Below are 22,500 nucleotides of genomic sequence, written 5' to 3' on the forward strand. Positions count from 1 at the left end.
CCTGACACAATATCAGTTCATGAAGACTAACTTAAACCTGCTTATCCTGACTCTACTTTACGTGCCCTAACCTAAAGCTAACACCACCACCTAGCAAATTAACCTAAAAATGAATAAATAAAAAAAAAATAAAATAAAACTTTACTAAAAGAACTTTACTAAAAAAAAAAAAAACTTTACTTCAACTAACGAACTAAGTAACATACAACTACACCAAATTTAACCAAACACACACACACACACACACACACACACACACACACACACACACACACACACCTAAAACACGACAAATCAACGTAACACAAACCAAAGCGTAAGACAAACAATCAGATACCATACCAAACTTACCACACACAAACCTACACAACCCAACCTTACCCAACCTAACCTACATGCTAAACCAATTAATCACTCACCCTTCAGCTTAGGTCACTGCTAGCGGGGTAGTGGGGGTAGTTCGGGGTCACATCCAACGCTCCACGAACCCTCCAACTGGTCATGGAAGTCACGTCATCTCCAAAACTACTTCTGTAATCTCACGAACTCAGTCATTTCTGTCCCTGAGCTATTTGTCTTCCCTCATGTGACTGCGCGTGCCTATGAGACTCTTCGTGCTGTGAGAGAAAGAACGTGTCTGCTTCCTAAGTGCGGAGGAAGTGGTGGTGGTGGTGGTGGTGGTGGTGGTGGTGCTGAGGAATGAGAACAATACGAGAAAATACAAGAACGACCTCAACAAGAACTAAAAAGTAAAATACTGAAATAAATAAAGGAATAATTACATACATAAATAAGTACAGGTACAAAAAACAAACAAAAACAAATTAAAATACTAAACGAGAAAAAAAAAAGATAAATGAAATCAACAGCAACAAAAAACAATAATACTAAGAAAAAGCACAAAATAATAACAAGAAAAAATAAAAAATAATAAAAATAGAGTCAACAAACACGAAAAAATAAACAAACCATTACGAAAACATACGAACAATAACAATAACAATAATAACAAGGAGGAGAAGAAGGAGAAGGAGGAGGAGGAGGAACTGGGACAAGGCCACACAGTTCGTTCCAACACAAATCCTTGGGCGAAGAATGCTAACAGGTCTGAGAAATAGTCACGTGATCCGCACCGCTGCCACCAATGTTACACAACACGTCCTTTGCTCCCTAGCCATGATTTCACACACCTAAGTACCCGGTATAGCCTCAAACTTAGCGCGTGACCTGACTTCTGACCTTTCATGCCTACCTCTCGTCCCTAACCTGACCCAACGAGCTTATCATCCTAGTTTTCGAAAATTGATAGCACGAGGGAGGCAAGAAGGGAGAATGGAAGGAAAATGAGGCAGGAGGGAGGACGGTGCCGGGGAGGGAAGGAGGGAGGGTGTTAAGTAAGAAGGGAGAGAAAGGATGTGGGTGAGGGTGATCACATATGATGAGGGGAGGGAAGGAGGGAAAGAAGGGAGGTGAATATAACAGGAGCGGTACAAAGAAATGCCAAAGAAAACGGGGAATGAAAACGTAAATAGGATAACGAACGCAATGTGGGAGAAGGGGATACGGCTGATTTAAAAAAAAAAGTTGTACAAGGAAGGATCTGAAAAAGAAAAAAAATAATGAAAACATAATTAGGGTTACGAGAAGCAATGGAGAAAGGGGAGAGGGGAGAGTAAAAATGGGGGAGAAGGGGATGAGGAAGATTACAAAAAAAAAAAAAGAAACAAGGAAGAATCTGAGAGAAACATGAAAAAATGAAAAAAAAAAAAAAATGATGGGGAGAGGATAGAAAGAAAAAAAAAAATGTAATAGAAGTAAGAGTTTGCCGGAAAAGACTTCAAAAGAGTAAGGAAGGAGTAAGAAAAGAGTGTAAAAAGCAAAAGTTAAACGAGAACTCCCTCACACCTTGCCTAGTATCAACAAATCATACTCAGAAAAAAAGAAAAAAGAAAAACGAAGTAAAAAATATCAGGCAAGTAAGAACAATGTCTTGGCGAGTGTTAAGTACAGAACACCAGGAAATACATTGCTAATAACGACCATGAGTGCCACACCTTTAGAAATACCTGCCTACCCCCCCAAACGCCCCCTACCCAAACCCGTCAAGCTCTCCCTCTCAACCTCTACTTACTGCCCGTTCCTACCCCTTACCTCCCTCCTACCCCCCCCTACAACCAAGCCCTTCGTGTACTCTGCCTCGCTAATCCCTCTTCCCATTCCCTTCCAATCTTACTATGGTTCTTTCTGCTAATTTTGTTCCGGGTCACGATTCACTTCTTACCTTTGTTGGACGCTTTTGTCGCCTTCCAGTCTCTACCTCCTCTTTTTCCTCTTCAAATAGTACTTCCAACAGTGTGTCTTATTCAGCTTCAGGTTAATTCATTAGGATTTTTTTTTTTTTTTTAGCTCACCTTTGTTCTCGTCTTCGTCACTACATTCTCTTCTTTCTCCTCTTCAAATAGTACTTCCAACAGTGTCTCTAATTCAGCTTCAGGTTAATTTTGTATTTTCTCCGTCTTTATATAACTTTCATTGTCGACTCCACAGTATTTTCCAGATTATCGTCGTCCTCACTTCCCAGTCTCTACCTCCTCCTCTTTGTCCCCCTTCAAATAGCAGTACTTCCAATAGTCTCTCTTATTCAGCACCTGACCAACTTTGTATCTCCTCTCACGTCTTTGTAACTTGCCATGTCGACTTCTTAGTATTTTCCAGATTATCCTTGTCCTCACCTCCCGGTCTCTACCTCCTCCTCTTTGTCCCCTTCAAATTGTACTTCCAATAGTGTCCCTTATTCAGCTTCAGGTCAACTTTATATTTCCTCTCTCGTCTTTGTAACTTGCTTTGTCTACTTAGTATTTTCCAGCTTATCCTTGTACTCGTCTTCCTGTCTCTACCTTCTCTTCCTTCTCCTCTTCAAATAATGTCTCATTCAGCTTCACGCCAACTTTATATCTCCTCTTTTGTCTTTGTAACTTGAATTGTCTTTCCTCTTTCTCCTCCTTAGCATTTTCAGCTTACCCTTGTTCTCCCCATCCTCCTCATTATCCTCTTCAAATAGCGCTTCCCATAGTCTCTCTTATTCAATTTCATGCCAACTTTGTATCTCCTCTCTCGTCTTTGTAACTTTCACCGTCTTTTCTCTTTCTAGTCCTTAGTATTCTCAGTGTATCCCTGTTCTCCCCCTCCTCCTCTTTGTCCACTTTCAACAGCTTCATGCGTACTTTGTAATCTCCTCTCTCGTCTCTGTAACTGTTAATGTCTTTCCTTTCTAGTCCTTAATATTCTCAGTGTATTCCTTTTCTCCCCTTCCTCCTCTTTGTCTACTTCCAATAGTAGTACTTCAGCTTCATGCCAACCTTGTGTCTCCTCTCTCGACTTTGTAACTTTCATTGTCTCTCCTTTCAAGTCCTTAGTATTCTCCGTGTATCCCTGTTCTCCTCCTCCTCCGTCTCCTTCCAATAGTACTTCAGCTTCATGCCAAGTTTGTAATCTCCTCTCTCGACTTTGTGACTATCATTGTCTTCCCTTCCTCGTCCTTAGTATCTTCCAGCTGCCCTTCATCATATACTTTAAGCTTAACCCCTTCAGTACCATACCACGTTTTCATATTCATTCTGGTTATTATTTGGCAATTTTATACAGCTTCAGAAACTTCTGCGGGGATTAAAACAGTAAAGACTCTGGACATTAATCTTTTGATCTCCATAGACCCTTCTTAATGTAAATAAAATCGTCTAGTCGTACCCAGAAAATCGTGGTAAAAATGCGCGTCTCAGTATCGAAGGAGTTAACCACACTCCTCTCCCTCTTGCCTTACTGTGCGCTACTTGTATCCATTTCTTCATGTAATCAATCACGAATCTAGTCGCCACGCTACCCACTTTCTCTCATTCTTCCTACGCAGTTCCAATCATGCCATATTTTCTCTCTCTCTCTCTCTCTCTCTCTCTCTCTCTCTCTCTCTCTCTCTCTCTCTCATCCATTGATCAGTTCTTTATCATTATTATTCCTTCTTTTCCTCCTATCTATCCATACCTTGTCTTAATCCTAAATAGTTTCTCCTCCATCTTTTTTCCTCTTCCAGTCTCTCTCTCTCTCTCTTCCCAATTTTGCTATACTCCCTCCTTTCCCTCCTCGCCTGACCATTAACTCTGCCCACCCTCGCTCTCTGCCTCCCTGTTACCCTGCCACGTCCCTCTGCCTCCCTCCTACCCTGCCACGTCCCTCTCCCTCTCTCCCTCTCCCCCTTCATCGCCTCGCTACTACGCACAACTGACCTCACGAACAACCGCCAAATTTAGAGGCGTTCCTTCCCTCTGAATGCAAACTAGTGAGATCTGGTTTTGTTTATGTACGAGTGGTTTTGTTTCTCTTCGGCCCGCGAGACTGTTTCAATGGTTCTTTTACGTTTTCCTCTCTTGTTCGTTTGTGGTATTTTTTTTTTTTTTTGTGGTTCTGTGGTGATTTGATGGTTTGTTTGTTTGTTTTAATGTTTCGATGGTTCTTTTTCGTTTTCTTTCTTTGTTCATTTGTGGTATTCATTTTTATGGTGTTCTGCGTGACTGGATGGTTTGTTTTTAAGTATGTTTCGATGTTTTTAGTCTATTTCTTGTATTTTATTTCACTTTATTTTGTTTCTATGTGTATTTCGATGTTTTTAGCCTATTTAATTTACTTAACTTTATTTTGTTTATTTATTTATTTTTTTGTACCCAAGTTCATCATTTTCTTATAGTACGTAGGTCGTCTGTACACACGCTTACCAAAGGACCGATACAGTACTTTGGTCGGCTCCAGCTATGAAGTCTGTGTGGTGTATTTACCTAGTTGTAGTTTTACAGGGCCTGGGCTTTACGCTCGTGTGGCCCCGTCTCCATATCTACACTTAACCAATTTTTCTTTAAAACTATGCACACTCGTTACTGACACCACTTCCTCACTCAAACTGTTCCACGTCTCAACACAGGTCACATGTTTTTATTCTAGCCAGACTGCCAAACACACTACACTATACTCTATCTTCTTGGGGAGCTTCTAAATCAACTACGAGGAGAGTTTGACAGAGTAAAGCGCCACGAGAATAGATGACTTCACTATATCTCTCACTACAACACTACTCGACATTTTTTTATTTTTTTTTTATACCATGTGGGCTTTTCACGGGAATTTCTGGGCTAAAGGGGATAATTTTTGAGGTACCTCCTATCTCAAAACCCACCCGCTAGGAAACCGTTGACCCGAGTGAGGAAGCCCAACCTACACTCGGACCGTGGACAGGATTCGAACCGGTGCGCTTGGAGACCCCTCGGACCCCAAAGCGCGCATGGTTCCACTGTACTCTATCTCTGCTATAACACTACTCGACACCTTCCTTTATTACCCATCATCCTCTATCTCTGACTGCAACACAACTCGACACCTTTCTTTATCATCCATCATCACGAAAACATACCAAAGTCACCATAATTACCTACGCCCAAAATAAACACACACACACACACACACACACACACACACACACACACACACACACACACAGTAATTCAAGTTTATCATACTTTTCGCTAGTGACGCAACACCCCCGAGTCACTGCAGCAGGTGGGGGCCCTTGAATACTTGGCGACAGGTTAATTACAAGGCACTTCCTGGTGTTACCTCACTGCTGTCCCTCGATCTCCTGCTAGCCATGGAAACGCTCGGAGAAAACGCGAAGAGGGGAGGCAAGAGAAAGGAAATGCCGTATGTTGAGAGAGGGAGAGAGAGGAGAGTGGAGAGGGTGAGATTGGGAGGGGAGGGAAGATGAGATGACATGAGATCAGAAGAGAAGAGAATAGAATACAAGAGAAGAGAAGAGAGATGAGAGGATCGGAGAGGAGAGGAGGAGAGGAGAGGAGAGGAGGAGGAGAAGGAGGAGAAGGAGGGAGAGGAGGAGAGGGGAAGGGATGGGGAAAGAAGGGAGGGGAGAGAAGGGATGGGAGAGGAGGAGGGATGGGAGGGATGGGAGAGGAGGGGAGGGGAAGGATAGGAATCTGTTCTTCCTTCATTCCTTCCTTCATAGACAAACTTCCTTTATGCAGATCAATCTTCCTTCATATCCTTTCCTTTTCATGTACTTCCTTCCTTCCTTCCTTCTCCTTTCAAATCCTTCTTTCCTTATCCTTCTTCAGTATCCCACTCTTCTACCCACTCTAACCTATCCCCTCCTTCCTTCCTTCCTTCCCCCTTCCATATCCTTTCTTTCTTCTTTCTTTAAAATCCTTCTTTCCTTACCCCTCTTTAGGTTTCCATCTCTTCCTACCCACTCTTACCCATCCTTCCCTTCTTTCCTTTCTTCCTCCTTCCTTTTCCCTTTCATATCTATCCTTCCTTATTTCAAATCCTTCTTTCCTTATCGCTATCCCCCTCTATCCCATCCCTTCACCCACCCCTCCTTCACCTCCTTCGTGAGATCACACTGCAGGGAGTCTCCATAAACCCTCCCTCGCTCCTGGTCGCTCCAATTTTACGGGGCGCCATGACAGATGAGGCAGAGTCATCAGACCACGAGTTGAGGGAGAAATATATGCGGGCCAGTTTTGTGAGAGTCATTAGCGCCATGATGGAGAGTGACCCGAGGGAGGCACGCGAGCTGGAGCAGGTGGTGGTGGTGGTGGTGGTGGTTGCAGAAAGCAGGGAAAGTGATGTGTAGTTGTGGTAGGAGGAGGAGGAGGAGGAGGAGGAGGAGGAGGAGGAGGAGGAGGAGGAGGAGGAGGAGGAGGAGGAAAAGATGAAGATATAAACGAGGCAGACGAAGATGACAAAGAAAAAAAGAAAAAAGAAGACGAAGAAACATAAGAGGAGGAGGAGGAGGAGGAGGAGGAGGAGGAAGGAGACAAGGAAGAAGAGGGAAAGTATGTACCATGGATAATAATAATAATAATAATAATAATAATAATAATAATAATAATAAAAATAAAGATTAGAAGGAAAACAAAATTGGCTAAAACGTAAAAGAAAAAAGAAAAAAAGGAATAACTAAGGAGAACAGGAACAATAAAGAAGAAAAAAAGAAAAAGGAGGAAGAAGGAAAGTTAGGTTAGGTTAGGGAAACAAAAAGAAGAGAAGAGAAGAAGAGAGAAGGAAGAAAAAGGAGGAAGGAGGAGGAGGGAAGAGCAGGAGGTGGTAAAGTATAGAAAGGAATAGCAAAAGACACCTTCCATCCTACACTATGATCAAAATGTCAAGGAAGGAAGGGAGGGGCTGGGAAGGAGTGAATTGGGGGCTAGTGTGGTGTAGGAATGCTCTGGGAGGGGCTGGGAGGAGGTGGGAGGGATAGGGGAGTTGAAGAGCAAATGCAGGAGGGGAGGGGGCTGGATAGATGAGGTGTAGGAGGGGAAGGGGGCTAAAAAAGTAAGTTGCAGGAGGAGGGGGCTGAGCAGGAGTGGTACAGGAGGGGGGGGGCTGGAAAGGAGTGGTACAGGAGGGGAAGGGGCTAGAAAGTGGGTTGTAAGAGGGGAGGGCTGGGCAGGAGTGGTGCAGGAGGGAGGGGTGGGCCGGTGCGGTGCAGGAGGAAGCGCTTAAGAATTATGAGCCAAAACAATAACTGGGGTGCGGGGTGTTTGGTGGCTGGCTGGGGTGTTGCTAATGATGACAATAATTATGATGAGGTGCTATGTTCATCATTAGGGTACATTACACCTGCCATTACACCTATTACGAGGGTACAGCCGCGTGACCTTGGCTGGATACAAGGTTAATTTTCAGACGAAGCGGGGTATTATTGTACTCTCTCTCTCTCTCTCTCTCTCTCTCTCTCTCTCTCTCTCCTGATGATAATGTAGAAATCTCTGTCACTTAAAATCTCGGAGCCTCATGTATAGTTTTTCTCTCTCTCTCTCTCTCTCTCTCTCTCTCTCTTTCCTCTTACAAACTCCTTTTTTCAATTATCTTTCCATTTTCTTCCCTCCTCCCATCTCTCTCTCTCTTTCGCATGGAGCAAAAATTTATCGTATCGTACGTTTTCTTTCGCTCCATTTTCTGTTTTCCGAATCAGAAATCACGAAATCATGTTTCCAATTACTACTTTTATTGTCATTTCTTTCCCCGAGTTTTGTATTTCATCGCTCTTTCCTGATCAGATTCTTTCAATTTAAAAAAAAATCCCTTAATAATAGCAATTTCTCGGGGCTTTTCCAGTGTCATCAAAATCATCAGCGTAAACTATTTTTTCTAAAGCTGCAGTGACAGATTAACGAGCAACACGAGGCCTAAAGAGAACCGTAACATTCACGACAACAAGAATTATACGGCTGGTGGGAATCCGAGTCTTTCGCTGCAGTATTTTCGAAGCTTCACCTCTAATCCTCAACCTCTAATCTGGTTTCTCATTTCTCCTTATTCTGCCTGACTTCTTTCCTTTCTCTTCCTTTCCTTCCTACTTCTCCTCTCCTTACTTTTCTCTTACAGGAGTAACAAGGCTAGAACACGCTAGAAAATCCCAATAATTTCCATTACAGCCTTTTAAGTGATAAAACATTGGAACATCCTTTAAAGCCCCAATAATTTTCACTACAGCCTTTTAAAGAGAAACAAACCATTGGAACACGCTTGAAAATCCCAATAACTTTCAATAACATCTTTCGGAGTTTATAAAGCATTGGAACATCTTTGAAAACCCCAATAACTTCCACTACAACGTTTTAGAGTTGATAAAGCATTGGAACACATTAGAAAACTCCAATACTTTCCACTACAAACATTTAAAGTGATAAAGTATTGAAACACCCTTGAAAAACCCGAATAATTTCCACTACAACCTTTTAGAGAATTGATAAAGCATTGGAACACACTTGAAAAAAAAAAACCAATAATTTCCACTACAACCATTTAAGAGCAACAAAGCATTGGAACACCCTTGAAAAATCCCAATAATTTCCACTACAACCATTTAGTGACAAAGCATTGGAACACCTTTGAAAACCCAAATAACTTCCACTACAGCCTTTCAGAGATGATAAAGCCTTGCTATCTTTAAGAACTCAAGGCAAAGTCTAACAATGCGTTCCTTAGTGGCGGTGAAAGGCAAAATAAACGCGAAAATTTAATCTTATTACTTGCTTTTGTGTTATTTTCTTCGCGGTCCCTCCTCAGATCCTTTTGACCACGATGTTGTAGCGCGATAAAACCAAATCAAAATCATTCAGTCAGTCTTACTTTCTTTTATTCCTTCAATTTATTTTTACCTCCTTTACTATTTACCCTCCTCGGCGCCTTATGACCACGATGGCTGAATGAAATAAAATAAAAATCAATCACACGAGTTTTTCATTCCCTTTTATTCATTCTTATTTCTATTTCCTTCTTTATTCTATTTTCAGTCTTGTTTGATGTTCATGTTTCGTCTCTCCTCTGCGATTCTTGGTTTACAACACAAACTCAGCTCTCCTAACCACACGAGTGAACTGTTATTACTCTGCTTAGATCGCTACAGTTGTCTCACATGCAACATTGATTTGGCTCACATTCTTTTCATTCGCGCGCTGCTCATTATTGTTATTGCCTTGCTGTTATGTAAGGTCGGGGAGTATTTCTTTCTTTCTCGTTTTTCTTTTCTTTTCGCCGGTAGCCTTGACCTCTGGCGTGCTTCAGTTTGAACATAAACGAGCAGGGAATTAAAGGGGCTATGAATGCAATGTAAGTATTTCTTTTTTATTTATACCATGTGGGCTTTTCACGGGATTTTATGGGCTAAAGGGGATACTTTTTGGGGTACCTCCTATCTCAGCCCACCTGCTAGGAAACCGTTGCCCCGAGTGAGGAAGTCCAACCTACACTCCGACCGTGGACAAGATTCGAAACCATGCGCTTGGTGACCTCTCGGACCCCAAAGCGCGCATGGTTTTCACTGTACAACGGCGACACCGCATTATGAAGTTGAAAAAAAAAAAAAAAAATAAATAAATAAATAAACGAGAAGTATGCATTTTTGTAAGTAAAGGATGAGTGATTTTTTTTCTTTTCCATTTATTTACTGACTTTTCTTGTTCCTTTTTGCTTTCGTACCAACTTGAGACATTATCGTAATCTAGACTGTGTACAAAACAATAAATAAACCAATATTAAAGGTACATCGATGTTTAGTATTTACAAAAAAAAGTTTGGAAAAAAAGTCATTATTTGAAAACAGGTTGCTCTTTCCCGCGGTTTCTTACAGGCTGCAGACATTATCGTATCAAACGTCCCGAATAATACAAGCAGAAAAAAAAACATCAAACGAATCAGAAAATATTAGGTTATTCGTGGATAATATAAATAAATAAAAGTCAAAGGAATCACTGAACCAAGTATTCATGTCTAGGGAAGGAGAGAGAGAGAGAGAGAGAGAGAGAGAGAGAGAGAGAGAGAGAGAGAGAGAGAGAGAGAGAGAGAGAGAGAGATTCTTGCTTAAGCCACTCACTCCCTCTCCAGAAATGTGCTTAATCTCCTACAGTTCCCCATTAACTAGGCACTAGCACTGGAGTACTGCCTCTATCTCGTCACATACGATCATACACACATTCGCAGCACAAAACATGCAAGGTAAGTACACCCTAACCACTCTGGAGCAAAGTTGCCTCGCCTTGTTTCACTGATCGGCTTACTCTTGCACATCTTCAAATCAAAGCCATTTTTTACTTGCAATCGATGATTTTATATTCAGATCAAAATTTAAAAGAAGTTTGAGGAACTTTCGGCCAAAACTGGTTGAGGGCCGTGACGGCCTTGGGCGCCGCACTGGGGGAGAAGGTGGTTGTCGGGTCCAGCCTGGGGCCCAACGTAGGGAACTCTTCCTTGGCAGCCTCAAGCTTCACTAAAGTCATCCACTTACAGCGTCTCACACTAGGCAAGGAGTCGTCATGAGCAAGGGATCAATGTCTGCCCTTCACCAGATAGGGGGAGTCCCAAAGGGGTGATAAGGGCTCCTGCCATAGTCTGGCGGAGTGTGTGTACGGGTCCCTAGCTTGTATGGCACCGGGCTGAACAACTTAGTCATGAACGAGGACACGCTGTGCGCCATACACCAGACACTGGCAGGACGAGGGGGTCCTTTAGGGGTGAGAGGACTCACTTCATGACAGTGGCTGGGGCGTGGTGTGTGGCAGGTCAGTGCTCATGGCAAGGCGTGTGAGGAGCGGCAAGGTTGCATCGTCATTGCCATCACACCCACGGGACTGCTGGGGCGGACCCTTGGGGAGGAAGGATTCGTCCTGGTGCTCGTGTAGATAGGAAGACAACAATGACAAATAGCTGCAACTCGTAATGCTATCGTGGAAGCGCATCGTTACCGTGGAAACTCGTATCGTTATCGTGGAAACTCGTATCGTTACCGTGGAAACTCGTATCGTTATCGTGGAAACTCGTATCGTTATCGTGGAAACTCGTATCGTTACCGTGGAAACTCGTATCGTTACCGTGGAAACTCGTATCGTTACCGTGGAAACTCGTATCGTTACCGTGGAAACTCGTATCGTTACCGTGGAAACTCGTATCGTTATCGTGGAAACTCGTATCGTTACCGTGGAAACTCGTATCGTTACCGTGGAAACTCGTATCGTTATCGTGGAAACTCGTATCGTTATCGTGGAAAATGGAATCTCCTCGTTATCTCCGTCACGCCCAACGTAATCGTTATTTATTTATCATATCAATTTCGTTATCATAAGTCGGCTTATGTATTGCTCAACTCGTGTCATAGCATACCCAGCAATACAAGTCCTCAATGACATTAAAAAAAAAAAAAGCAAAATTCTATACATTTTTCTGATATATATCGTACTTCTGTCTGTCTGTCTGTCTGTCTGTCTGTCTGTGTCTGTCTGCTGCCTGCCTGCCTGCCTGCCTGTCTCTCTCTCTCTCTCTGTTCTGTCTGTGTCTGTCTGTCTGTCTGTCTGTCTTAGTATGGTGGATTGTGATTCATTTATCTATTTTTCTTCTTTGCCTCAACTTTGTATTAATTTTCTATATCTCGAATTTCTGCATTAATATATTTTCAACATTTCTGATTTTCCATTAATTTTACTCTTCTACATTAGAAACCTTCACATTTTTCCCTTTCTCTATTTCGAATTTGCCTTTATAGAAATATTTTACTTTTCGAATTACTGGAGGAGGAGGAGGAGGGGGTGAAAAGAAACAGGTGCAGGGAGGTGGGTTCATTCCAGACACAGGTGCAGGGAGGTGAGTTTCGCTGCTGTTTCTTCAAGGGAATCAGCGAAACTAGTCGGGAATAAACCCACCTCCCTGCACCTGTGTTTCGTTTCACCTCCTCCAATTTGTCTGAATACCTGAACACTTTGGAATTATTGTTGTACTCTTAATCTGCATATCTGGAACTTTCGTCGTCACACCTGCCCTTCATCGTCACACCTGCCCTTCATCGTCACACCTGCCCTTCATCGTCACACCTGCCCTTCATCGTCACACCTGCCCTTCATCGTCATACCTGCCCTTCATCGTCACACCTGCCCTTCATCGTCACACCTGCCTTTCATCGTCACACCTGCCTCCAATGTTTACACGCACGACTGATGAGGAACAATGGAAATAAAGACAGTAAACAACAACAACAAATGTGACACTGACCACTTATAAGTATTTCCAACTTCCTGTGACTCAACTTCATTTACAAGGGAAGTTTCAAGACATTAATCCCTGTCTTTTTGTTTGGGTAAATCTCTCGGACCTGCAAGGGAACTGGGAACAAAGTGGGCCCTTTTTTTCGCTCTATGTTGCCCTTGCCCAACTTTGCCCTCTTACATAAAAAAGAAAAGAAAAAAATAAATCCACACATCTTTCTTGAATATACGAAAAGAAAAACAAGACAAAACAAAACAAAAATTACAAAACTGACACCAAGAACTGCATTACAAACAAGAAAAAAAAAAAAAAAAAAAGATAAGTAAAGTGAAACGTGATTTAATCTAAAAACACACTTGTAATTACCTGTACCTTGCTCCTGGCGTCCCATTGGTCCAGATGAGCAGCTGTAGGGGCGAAGTGACGCCAGTGAGGGGAATGACCTCTGTGTGTGTGTGTGTGTGTGTGAGAGAGAGAGAGAGAGAGAGAGAGAGAGAGAGAGAGAGAGAGAGAGAGAGAGAGAGAGAGAGAGAGAGAGAGAGAGAGAGAGAGAGAGAGAGAGAGAGAGAGAGAGAGAGAGAGAGAGAGAGAGAGAGAGAGAGAGAGAGAGAGAGAGAGAGAGAGAGAGAGAGAGAGAGAGAGAGAGAGAGAGAGAGAGAGAGAGAGAGAGAGAGAGCAAACAACGTAATAAGTGATAATACGAGTAATCACAATTTCTCACAAGAAAAAAAAAAAAAAAACAACATATAAAAGTATATAGGTTACCAAAACAACATCAACAACAACAACAACAACAACAACAGCAACAACTAATCATCACAAAAATATAGGTTATCACAGGAAACACCACCACCACCCCCACCATCACCACCACCACCACCACCACCACCACCACCACCACCACCAACAACAACAACACCACCACCACCACCAACACCACCACCTCACATGACCTATCCTGACCTATACTGAGGAGGGACCTTCAGATTGACCTTTGCGTGGGTCACCAGGGAGGAGGAGGAGGAGGAGGAGGAAGAAAAGGACGGAGGAAGAGGGAGAGAAGAAACACGTTGAGGGAAATAAGAGAAGAAACAATGGAAAGAGAGGGAATAGAGGAAGATGAAAGTGAGAAAGCGAGGGAAGAGGAAAACAATGGAGTGGAGAGGTGGAAGAGGAGAAATGAGAGAAGAGAGAACTTAAAAAATAGAAAAAGAATAGGAAGAGAAAAGGAAAGCATAAAATAGTCAAGGAAAACAAGGAGAGGAATGAAGGAGGAAAGATAAAACAGGAAAGAAAGATAAAATGAAAAATAAATGAATAAAAACAAGAGGAAAGTAGAAGAGGGAAAGAAAATAAGGTGCAAGTAAAGAAGAAAGAAAAAGAAAAAAAAAAAAAAAAAAAAGAAAAAGAAAAAAAAAAAAAAAAAAAAAAAAAAAAAAAAGAAAAAAAAAAAGAAAGAAAGAAAGAAAGAAAAGAAAGAAAGAAAAAGAAAGAAAGAAAGAAGAAAGAGAGAGAGAGAGAGAGAGAGAGAGAGAGAGAGAGAGAGAGAGAGAGAGAGAGAGAAAACCAACCCATTAAAAAAAAAAAAAAAAAAAAAAAAAAAAAAAAAAGGGTGTTGTGTCGGGACTAGAGTAGTTGGCGGTGCACTTGAAGAAAACGAGGTGCACTTCCATTACAGAAAACGAGACACTAATTACAAGGCCACGCGCAACTATAATAAAATAAATAAAAAGAAAATTAGACTACATAGGAGGGAGGGAGGAAGAAGGGAGGGAGGAAGAAGGGAAGTAAAGAAAACGGGAAGAGGGAAGAACGAAGGGAATGAGGAAATGTAAGAGGGAAAGAGGAAAAGATAAAAAGAGGAAGAACGAAGAAAGGAATGAAGAATACAAAATAGGAAAGATGAGAAAAATGGGAGGAAATGTAGGAATAAGAGAAGAGATAGAAGAAAGAAGGGAAGGAAGGAGAGATTAGAAGAGGAGAAATGAATAAAGAAAAACGAAGGAAAATAGAAAAAAGGTAAAGAAAAAGAGGATAATGAGAAGAAAAAAGCAAGGAAAGAAAAGGAGGAAGAGAAAATGAATAAAGGAGAAAAACGAAGGAAAGAAAAAAAAGGAGAAAAGAGAAAGAATGAAGGAGAGAAAACCAAGGAAGGAAAAGAAAAAGAAAGGCGATAAGAAGAAAAGGAAGGAAAAAGGTAGAAAAGAAAAAAAGGAAGAAAAGGAGAAAACCAAGGAAAGAAAAAGGGAGAAAGAAAAAAGAAAAAAAGAAGAAAAGGAGAAAAAAAGAGGAAAGGAGAGAAAGGAGGGAAATAATGAGCAATATAATCAATGCCTTCCTAATATTTCATTCCTACCACCTCCCTCTCCCTCTCCCTCTCTCTCTAGTCTAAGGAATCTGCAGGAATAACAGCCACAATAACTCCTGCTGCGGGTTATTTATGAGGTCACATGGCACAGGAAAGGAAGATTACAAGGACGCCTCTCTTGTTACTAATCCTAGCAACACCTGGAGCCACTATGAGGAGCCAGCGGCACTCCAACACGTGGCCCTGTACCTGATATGCGGGGAGAAGTGTGCTGGACGGGTATTGGTAGATGTTAGCAAACCCTCTCACGCACACACTTCACTGCAGAGTATGTGATGTATTTAGAGTTACGGTGCCTGAGAAATGAGGTTGATTGAGGAGGAGGAGGAGGAGAAAAGGAAAGAAAAATAAGAAATGAACAAATAAAGAATACAAAGAAAAAAAATAAGAAAAAGGAGATTAAAGGAGACAAAAGATGAAAAGGAAAACATTAAAAAAAGAAAAAAAATGAACAAAAAGAATACAAAGAAAATAAAAAAAAGAAGAGAGGAGATGGAGGAGGATGATAGAAAAGGAAGAAAATGAAATCAGAAAAGAACAAAATACGAGAAAAATAAAGAAAAACAATAAAAAACAATTAGAAAGAGGAGGAGGAGGAGGAGGAGGAAAAAAAAAAACACGTGGGTTGTAGAAATTGAAATAAAAGTAAAGGATGAGAAAAAAAAAGGTTGTCCAGCTCAGAAAATTCTACATTATATACGAAATTCTGCAGGTCCGTTTTTCGAGACTCCTTAATGCCATAGAAAACGCAACGAATGGTGGGTGACAATACCGCCCTTTATTCCACCCAAGCTAATTGAGTCCCTCCTGTTTGTTTACCTCCGTTTTCTTTCGTGACACAGTTCATCGTATCGGCGAGTTCACACGTGTCAATATGCGGCTGGAAATGCTAGCCGCTAGAAGTATTGACAGAGCCCTGCTGGCCGGAACACACTTACACATAGCGACTGGGATGTCTCCGCTGGTTGGCCTTCAATTCTCATATGGAAAGAGTTCATCTTAACAAGGCTATGCACAATTGCGATCAAATTAACTCATCACAAGTATTCACTCCTCACACGTATCCACAACCACTTTGAAGCTATGCCATTTGTCGAGTGGTTTAAAGTTAGCTACATGTCACCCTGATACCCAGGTTCAAGGTAGTTACACCGAAGATGCGTTTGAGTGGTGATATGGGCCCTAATATGGGTACCACTATAATTAAAATTGCTTTACGCCACTAATGGGCGGAAGCTGAACAGCGCTTCTCACATATACTCTTCAAGTATGCTTACAGGCGCTATAGGCCATAACATATATGAAAAAAAAAAAAAAAAAAAATTAAATGCCACACTGATATTTGTTGGTGTCTTGTTAAGTTGAAGCAAATAACTCATTTATGTGCCTTTCTGGGGTCAAGGTGTCTTGTATGATCACTCCCAGGTCCTTCTCTTCCTTCCTTTTCATTTTAACTTTTCAGTTTTTACAGTGTAGGCCATAACGTAAAGAAAAAAAAAAAAAAAAAAAAAAAAAACAGCAGATAGGAAAGCAGTCACCGGAGAGTGGCAGCGATCTCATCCAGTGTAGTTCTACGTAAGGTGTTTTTGCTGTACTCCTCATTTTTCGGGACCCAGACATGCAATTCGTCCCTCACTAGCTCCAACATCTTTCTCTGTCTCTGGACACCCACATGATCGTGGCGTCACAATGTAAACAAGACGCTAGCGGCTGGACAAAATCAACGTGTCGGTTTTGTTTTGTGGTTGGTTTCTCCACCCGCTGGCACCGAGATCCAGGCGAAAACTCTAACGTCTGACAATTCCTGCCGCACACTGACGCATGTTAACCCGCCTTTAGGCTCGTATTTTCAAACACTTCTGCGCTTCACGTACATTATTTCAAAAGGCTTCGAGTTTACACGAGTCTTTTAAGGTGTTTTTACGGTTCTAGACGCAGATTGACAAGATTTCTAACATTACTAACAAGAGAAACACTTAAAACCCTGCCAACCATCTCTGTGGCCTTGAAAAATGTTGTCGTGGTGAGAGCCAAGCGTTTTGAACATTGGCCTCGTAATGTTTACTACTGGGATTTCTTTCTTCTTTCGTTCTTATTGCCTTGTTACCCTCGCCAGTTTGTTTATCTATTCATTCTTGCTTGTCTCTGTTCGTGTATGCATCTGTTTGTCTTTTTGTCTCAGCATTATTTTCTGTCTTTTCGTCTGTGTATTTGTTTGCATGTACGCATGTGTATCGGTTTGTTTGTCTATATATGTATGTCTATTTGTTCCCACGTGTCTACTTTTATATTTGTTGTTTGTTTAGCTGTCTATCTGTTTGTATCTGTCATTTTGTTCGTCTATTTGTGTTTCTGTGTCTGTTTGTCTGTCTGTATATTTGTTCGCTTGTGTGATTGCCTGCGTGTTTTTGTCTCTTGTTTGTTTACCTGTCTGTTTGTCCGCCTGTCTGTCTGTCTGGAGTGTCTATCTGTCAGTCTGTCTGAGTGTCTGTCTGTCTGTCTGTCGATGACATTTCAGTCTGTCAATACCACAACAGATGACATATTTCAAAAAATAAAAACAACCTGGATTTAAAGTCAAAACAACCTCCTCTCTCTCTCTCTCTCTCTCTCTCTCTCTCTCTCTCTCTCTCTCTCTCTCTCTCTCTCTCTCTCACCTGTCCTTCCGCCGCCCCGTGCACACCTTTCTTGAACATAATGATGCACCTAATCTATTTAAATGCCCAGCCTGCGATATTTCTGTGTCCGGCGAAGGCGCAGGTGGCGGGAGTCAAGGTGAGGCGCCTCGTTAGCAGGTAAGTGAGGAGGGGAGGGCATGTAAAAAAGAGCACAGGAGGAGGAGGAGGAGATAAGGAGGCGAGATTGCAAAACCTTTTCAAACACCTAATCAAAGTCTATAGTTGTTGTTTGTGTTGCTTCTTAAACGAGGGGATTGGTGCTTGAAGAGAGGAGGAAGAGGAGGAGGAGGACGAGGAGGAGGAGGAGGAGGAGGACGAGGACGAGGACGAGGAGGAGGAGGAGGAGGAGGACGAGGACGAGGACGAGGATAGAAAATGACATGATGGGAAGTGGGAAGACTAGGTGAATAAAGCAGAGGAGGAGGAGGAGGAGGAGGAGGAGGAGGAGGAGGAGGAGGAGGAGGAGGAGGAGGAGGAGGAGGAGGAGGAGGAGGAGGAGGAAGAAGAGGAAGAGGAGGAGGAGGAGGAGGAGGAGGAATAAGAACAAGGACGAAGGGATGAGAGAGAGAGAGAGAGAGAGAGAGAGAGAGAGAGAGAGAGAGAGAGAGAGAGAGAGAGAGAGAGAGAGAGAGAGAGAGAGAGAGAGAGAGAGAGAGAGAGAGAGAGAGAGAGAGAGAGAGAGAGAGAGAGAGAGAGAGAGAGAGAGAGAGAGAGAGAGAGAGAGAGAGAGTCACCCATCATCACCCACCATTCACCCATCAAATCCAAGGACACAACTTAAAACAACACACGCAACAGAATTAAACGATGGATAGGCAAGGAGAAGCACTACCCCCACCAACCACCCTCTCCTCCTCCACCTCCTCCCCCTCCCCCATCACGCCCCATTACCAGCTGATTACAAGGGCGACCAATGGGTAGATTATCCTTGGAAATTGGGCCCAAATAACACACGAAGGACCAAGACAGCAGCGGGTACAGGTGAGTTACGCGCTTAATACGTCCTCAGGTAATGAGTGGGTGGTGGTGGTGGTGGTGGTGGTGATAAGGGTATTCAAGACGCTTTGTTCTCACCACGACTGTTTTTCAAGGCCACAGAGATGACTAGCGGGGTTTTCAAGAGCGTTTCTACAGTTAATAGTGTAGAAATCGTGTCAATCTCCCTCTAGAAACCGTAAAAAAAACCTTAATATTGTGTAAACTTAAATAAAGCCCTTTGAATTAGTTGAGATGAAGTCCAGAAGCGTGTAAGAATACCAGCCAAATGGCCTGTATTCAGAAACGTTTTGCTTTCTCACCATCACTAATTCGCGCAGGCTCCAGCTGAAGATACTCGTGTTATAAACGGTATTTTTAAGATTCTACTGATGAACTGGCAAGATTTATAGATGTTAAGGAAATAATATCTTAAAAAACCCAATAATCGTCTCTGTGGCCTTGAAAGATACTGAAGACACTCATGTTATTAAGGATATTTTCAAGGTTCTATTGATGGACTGGCAAGATTCATAGATTATAAGGAAAAACTATCTTAAAAAAAAAAAAAAACCCCAGGTAGTTCGTCTCTGTGGCCTTACAAAAGTGTCGCAGTGAGAGAGCAAAGGGTTTCTGAACATGGGCGAAGGTCATGGCTGGATAGATGGAGAGAGGACACGAGTAGAAGAGGATAAAGAGGAGAGAGAACGATGAGGAGGGAAGAGAAAAATAAAATACGGTGCTAACATTTCGTGTAGGTAATTGAAGAAAAAATTGAATAAAGGGGAAAAAGAGGAAAAAGAAGAGAAATTAAAGAAGCTGATAAGGATTATATAAAAGAGGAGGGAGAGAGAAAGAGAAAACAAGAGAAAAATGAAAAGTAAAGAGGAAGAAGAGGATGACAAGGAAAAAGAGGAAGAAGATGAGAATGAAAGTAAAGAGGAGGAGGAGGAGGAGGAGGAGGAGGAGGAGGAGGAGGAGGAGGAGGAGGAATGAAGGAGGAGGGCAAGGGTACATTGGCATCAACTAAAGAATAATAGAGACGAAGAACAAAGAAAAGAAGAAAAAGGAAAAACAATGAAAGAGGGAATAGGAGGGAAGGAATGGGAGAACAAAAGCAAGGAGAGAGAGAGAGAGAGAGAGAGAGAGAGAGAGAGAGAGAGAGAGAGAACGAAAGATAAATAGAGGAGACAAGAGGTGAAATGACTGAATGCACGAGATAAACATTGATAAAGATTAGATAGATGGGAGGATGTAACAGGAGGGAGGGAGGAAGGAAGGAAGGAAGGAAGGAAGGAAGGAAGGAAGGAAGGAAGGAAGAAAGAAAGAAAGAAAGAAAGGAAGGAAAGAAGGAAGGAAGGAAAGAAGGAAGGGAAGAAGGAAGTGAAGGAAGAAGGAAGGGAGGGAGGGAGGGAGGGATGGAGGGAGGGAGGAGAGAAGGAAGGAAGGAAGGAAGGAAGGAAGGAAGGAAGGAAGGAAGGAAGGAAGGAAGGGAAGGAAGGAAGGAAGGAAGGGAAGAAGGAAGGAAGGGAGGATATAAGAGAAGAGAGGAAGGAAGAAAGAAAGAGAGGGAGGGAAAGAAGGAAGGAATGAAAGAAGGAATGAAAGAGGGAAAAAGGAAGGAAGGAAGGAAGGTGATGAATGGGGGAAGAGGAGAGAAGAGAATAGAGGACTGAGGATAATGGATGGCTTAGGTACAAAGAAAACGGGATGAGGCTGCGCTGTTATGACAAAGGTTGCTATCATCATCACTACGTATATATGACGGTACCTCCCCCGCCCGCCCCCCTCTCTCTCTCTCTCTCTCTCTCTCTCTCTCTCTACGTTACCAAATTCACAGGAAGAGAAAAAAAAAGTGAACCGGCAGCGTCATCAGAGAGAGAGAGAGAGAGAGAGAGAGAGAGAGAGAGAGAGAGAGAGAGAGAGAAACAAAGGGGCTGATAACCTTGGAGCAGCGGGGCCAAGGGTGACGTTAGCACCACCATAAACGCGGCGGGACAAACTTCTCTAAATCAACTTAAACCCCTTTCAGTACTGGAGCGCATTTTTTGACTGAGTTTTGGGTGTGATTCGACGATTTCATTTACACCAGGAAGGGTCTATGGAGGTGTGATGATCAATGGCCAGGGTCTTCATGATTTGAATTCCACATGTTAGTTTATGAAGCTGTATAAGATCACACACGCAAAAAGTAAGGTAGAATGAATATGGAAACCTGTCCTGATACTGAAGGGGTTAAATGAGTTCTGTTTGCTCTAAAGACTGAGACAACTAGACACGTAACACTGACTGATTGAGTGTTAGGGTAAGTTGTAGTGTTTTGTGTTGTTTTGTTGAGTTGTTGAGTTGTTTATTGTTGTTCTTGTGTTGTTTGTTGGTATTGTGGTGTTTTGTTGTTATTGTATTGTTTTGTTGTTATTTTGTTGTATTGTTGATATTGTGATTAGGGAAAGATGTACCAAAAAGCTGTCAAAGGGTTAATGTAAGAGAAACTGTAGCAAACAATAGTACAAACACGTGACAGTCCCTTAGTTAGTGCCTGTGGGGTGTTGGATGAGAGGTTAGCCTGTTGATGTGAGGCTGTGTGTGGAGGTGTTCTCGGTAGGTGTTGAATGAGAGGTTAGCGTGGTGATGAAAAGCTAGGTGTGGAGGTGTACTGGGTAGGTGTTGAATGAGAGGTTAGCGTGGTGATGCGAGGCCGAGTGTGGAGGTGTTCTGGGTAGGTGTTGAATGAGAGGTTAGCGTGGTGATGCGGCTGAATGTGCAAGTATACTGGGTGGGCAGAGCTGCCAGATCGACTAGCCAATATTTCCCTGCATACAAGCTAAAATTTCCCTTTTCAACCAAGAACTTCCTTATTTCTTACGTTCAGGAATTAATATCATACAAAACACTAAATTACTTATACATATTCAGAGTCAAAACACGAAATTATTTATTCACACCAGGGCAAAAAACGTCAAAGCTAATATTTCTCTCCATAACTTTCCCTTTTTAGCGATTTTTCTTCCCTGCCATAGTCAAAATTTCTCTAAAACAAAGAAATTTCCCAGCATCTGGCACCTCTGTGGGTGGGTAGGAGAGTTTGGTGTATATTGATAGTCAGTGAACGGTAATGTTACGCAACAGGTGCAGCACAGAATTAAGAACATAACAAACTATGAAAGCTGCGAGAGGACGCTAGGCCTACACGTGGCAGTCCCTGTATGATTAAAACTACCTAATTCCATCTATCATCCCCTTCCATAATTGTATCTAATCTTCCTTTAAAGCTCCCTATTGACTCAGCCCTGAGACTACATGACCACTGAGTCTGTTCCATTCATCAACCACTCTGCCTGAAAACCAGTTTCTTCCCATTTCCCTTATAAACCTGAATTTCTCAAGTTTAAACCCATTATTTCTGGTTCTGTCCCCGCTATTGATCCTAAGAACTTCGCTCATGTTCCCTTTGTTATAACTAGGTAAGGTAAGGTAAGGTAAGGTAAGGTAGGGTAAGTTATGGTATGGTTAGGTTATGTAGGGTAGGGTAGGGTAGGATAGGTTAGGTTAAGGTTAAGGTTAGGCAAAGAACTTTCAACAGCAACAGGTCCTCAGGTTATAACTAGACTTGTCTGATTTCACTGGATTAATCTGCACTCGAGCATTGGACAAAACTAGCAGTATAGAAGCTAAATAGCGTGTGAAGTACAGCCACAAACGTTCAGGGGAAGTGTTTGCTAGGGGGCATGAAAGAAAATGAAAATGTAAAGCTTGGGGCTTCGTGGTAGAGAATGGATAAGAATCATAACCGTTTCAACAACATGACATTACTCTCATTGTATTCAGGACATTACTAAACGATCACGTGACAGCCTTTCATAATCTGCTCAACAATTCTAG

The 22,500-nt window shown here is 42.3% G+C and overlaps 1 long non-coding RNA gene across 3 annotated transcripts in view; it reads right to left on the reverse strand.

Moving 5' to 3' along the window:
• Positions 1-22,500, reverse strand: part of LOC123508595 — a 50,685-nt gene that overhangs the window by 11,341 nt on the left and 16,844 nt on the right. The window contains exons 2-3 of one of the 3 annotated variants that reach the window (XR_006675968.1): positions 12,964-13,042; positions 420-692 (exon numbers count right to left, since the gene is read on the reverse strand). This is a non-coding gene — a long non-coding RNA (uncharacterized LOC123508595). Of the gene's footprint in view, positions 1-419; positions 693-12,199; positions 12,546-12,963; positions 13,043-22,500 lie in introns of those variants that run through there. The other 2 variants (XR_006675969.1, XR_006675970.1) reach the window with 2 other exon arrangements.

This window comes from Portunus trituberculatus, chromosome 25 (assembly GCF_017591435.1).
Source record: "Portunus trituberculatus isolate SZX2019 chromosome 25, ASM1759143v1, whole genome shotgun sequence".
In the NCBI taxonomy this organism is placed as follows: Eukaryota; Metazoa; Arthropoda; class Malacostraca; order Decapoda; family Portunidae; genus Portunus; species Portunus trituberculatus.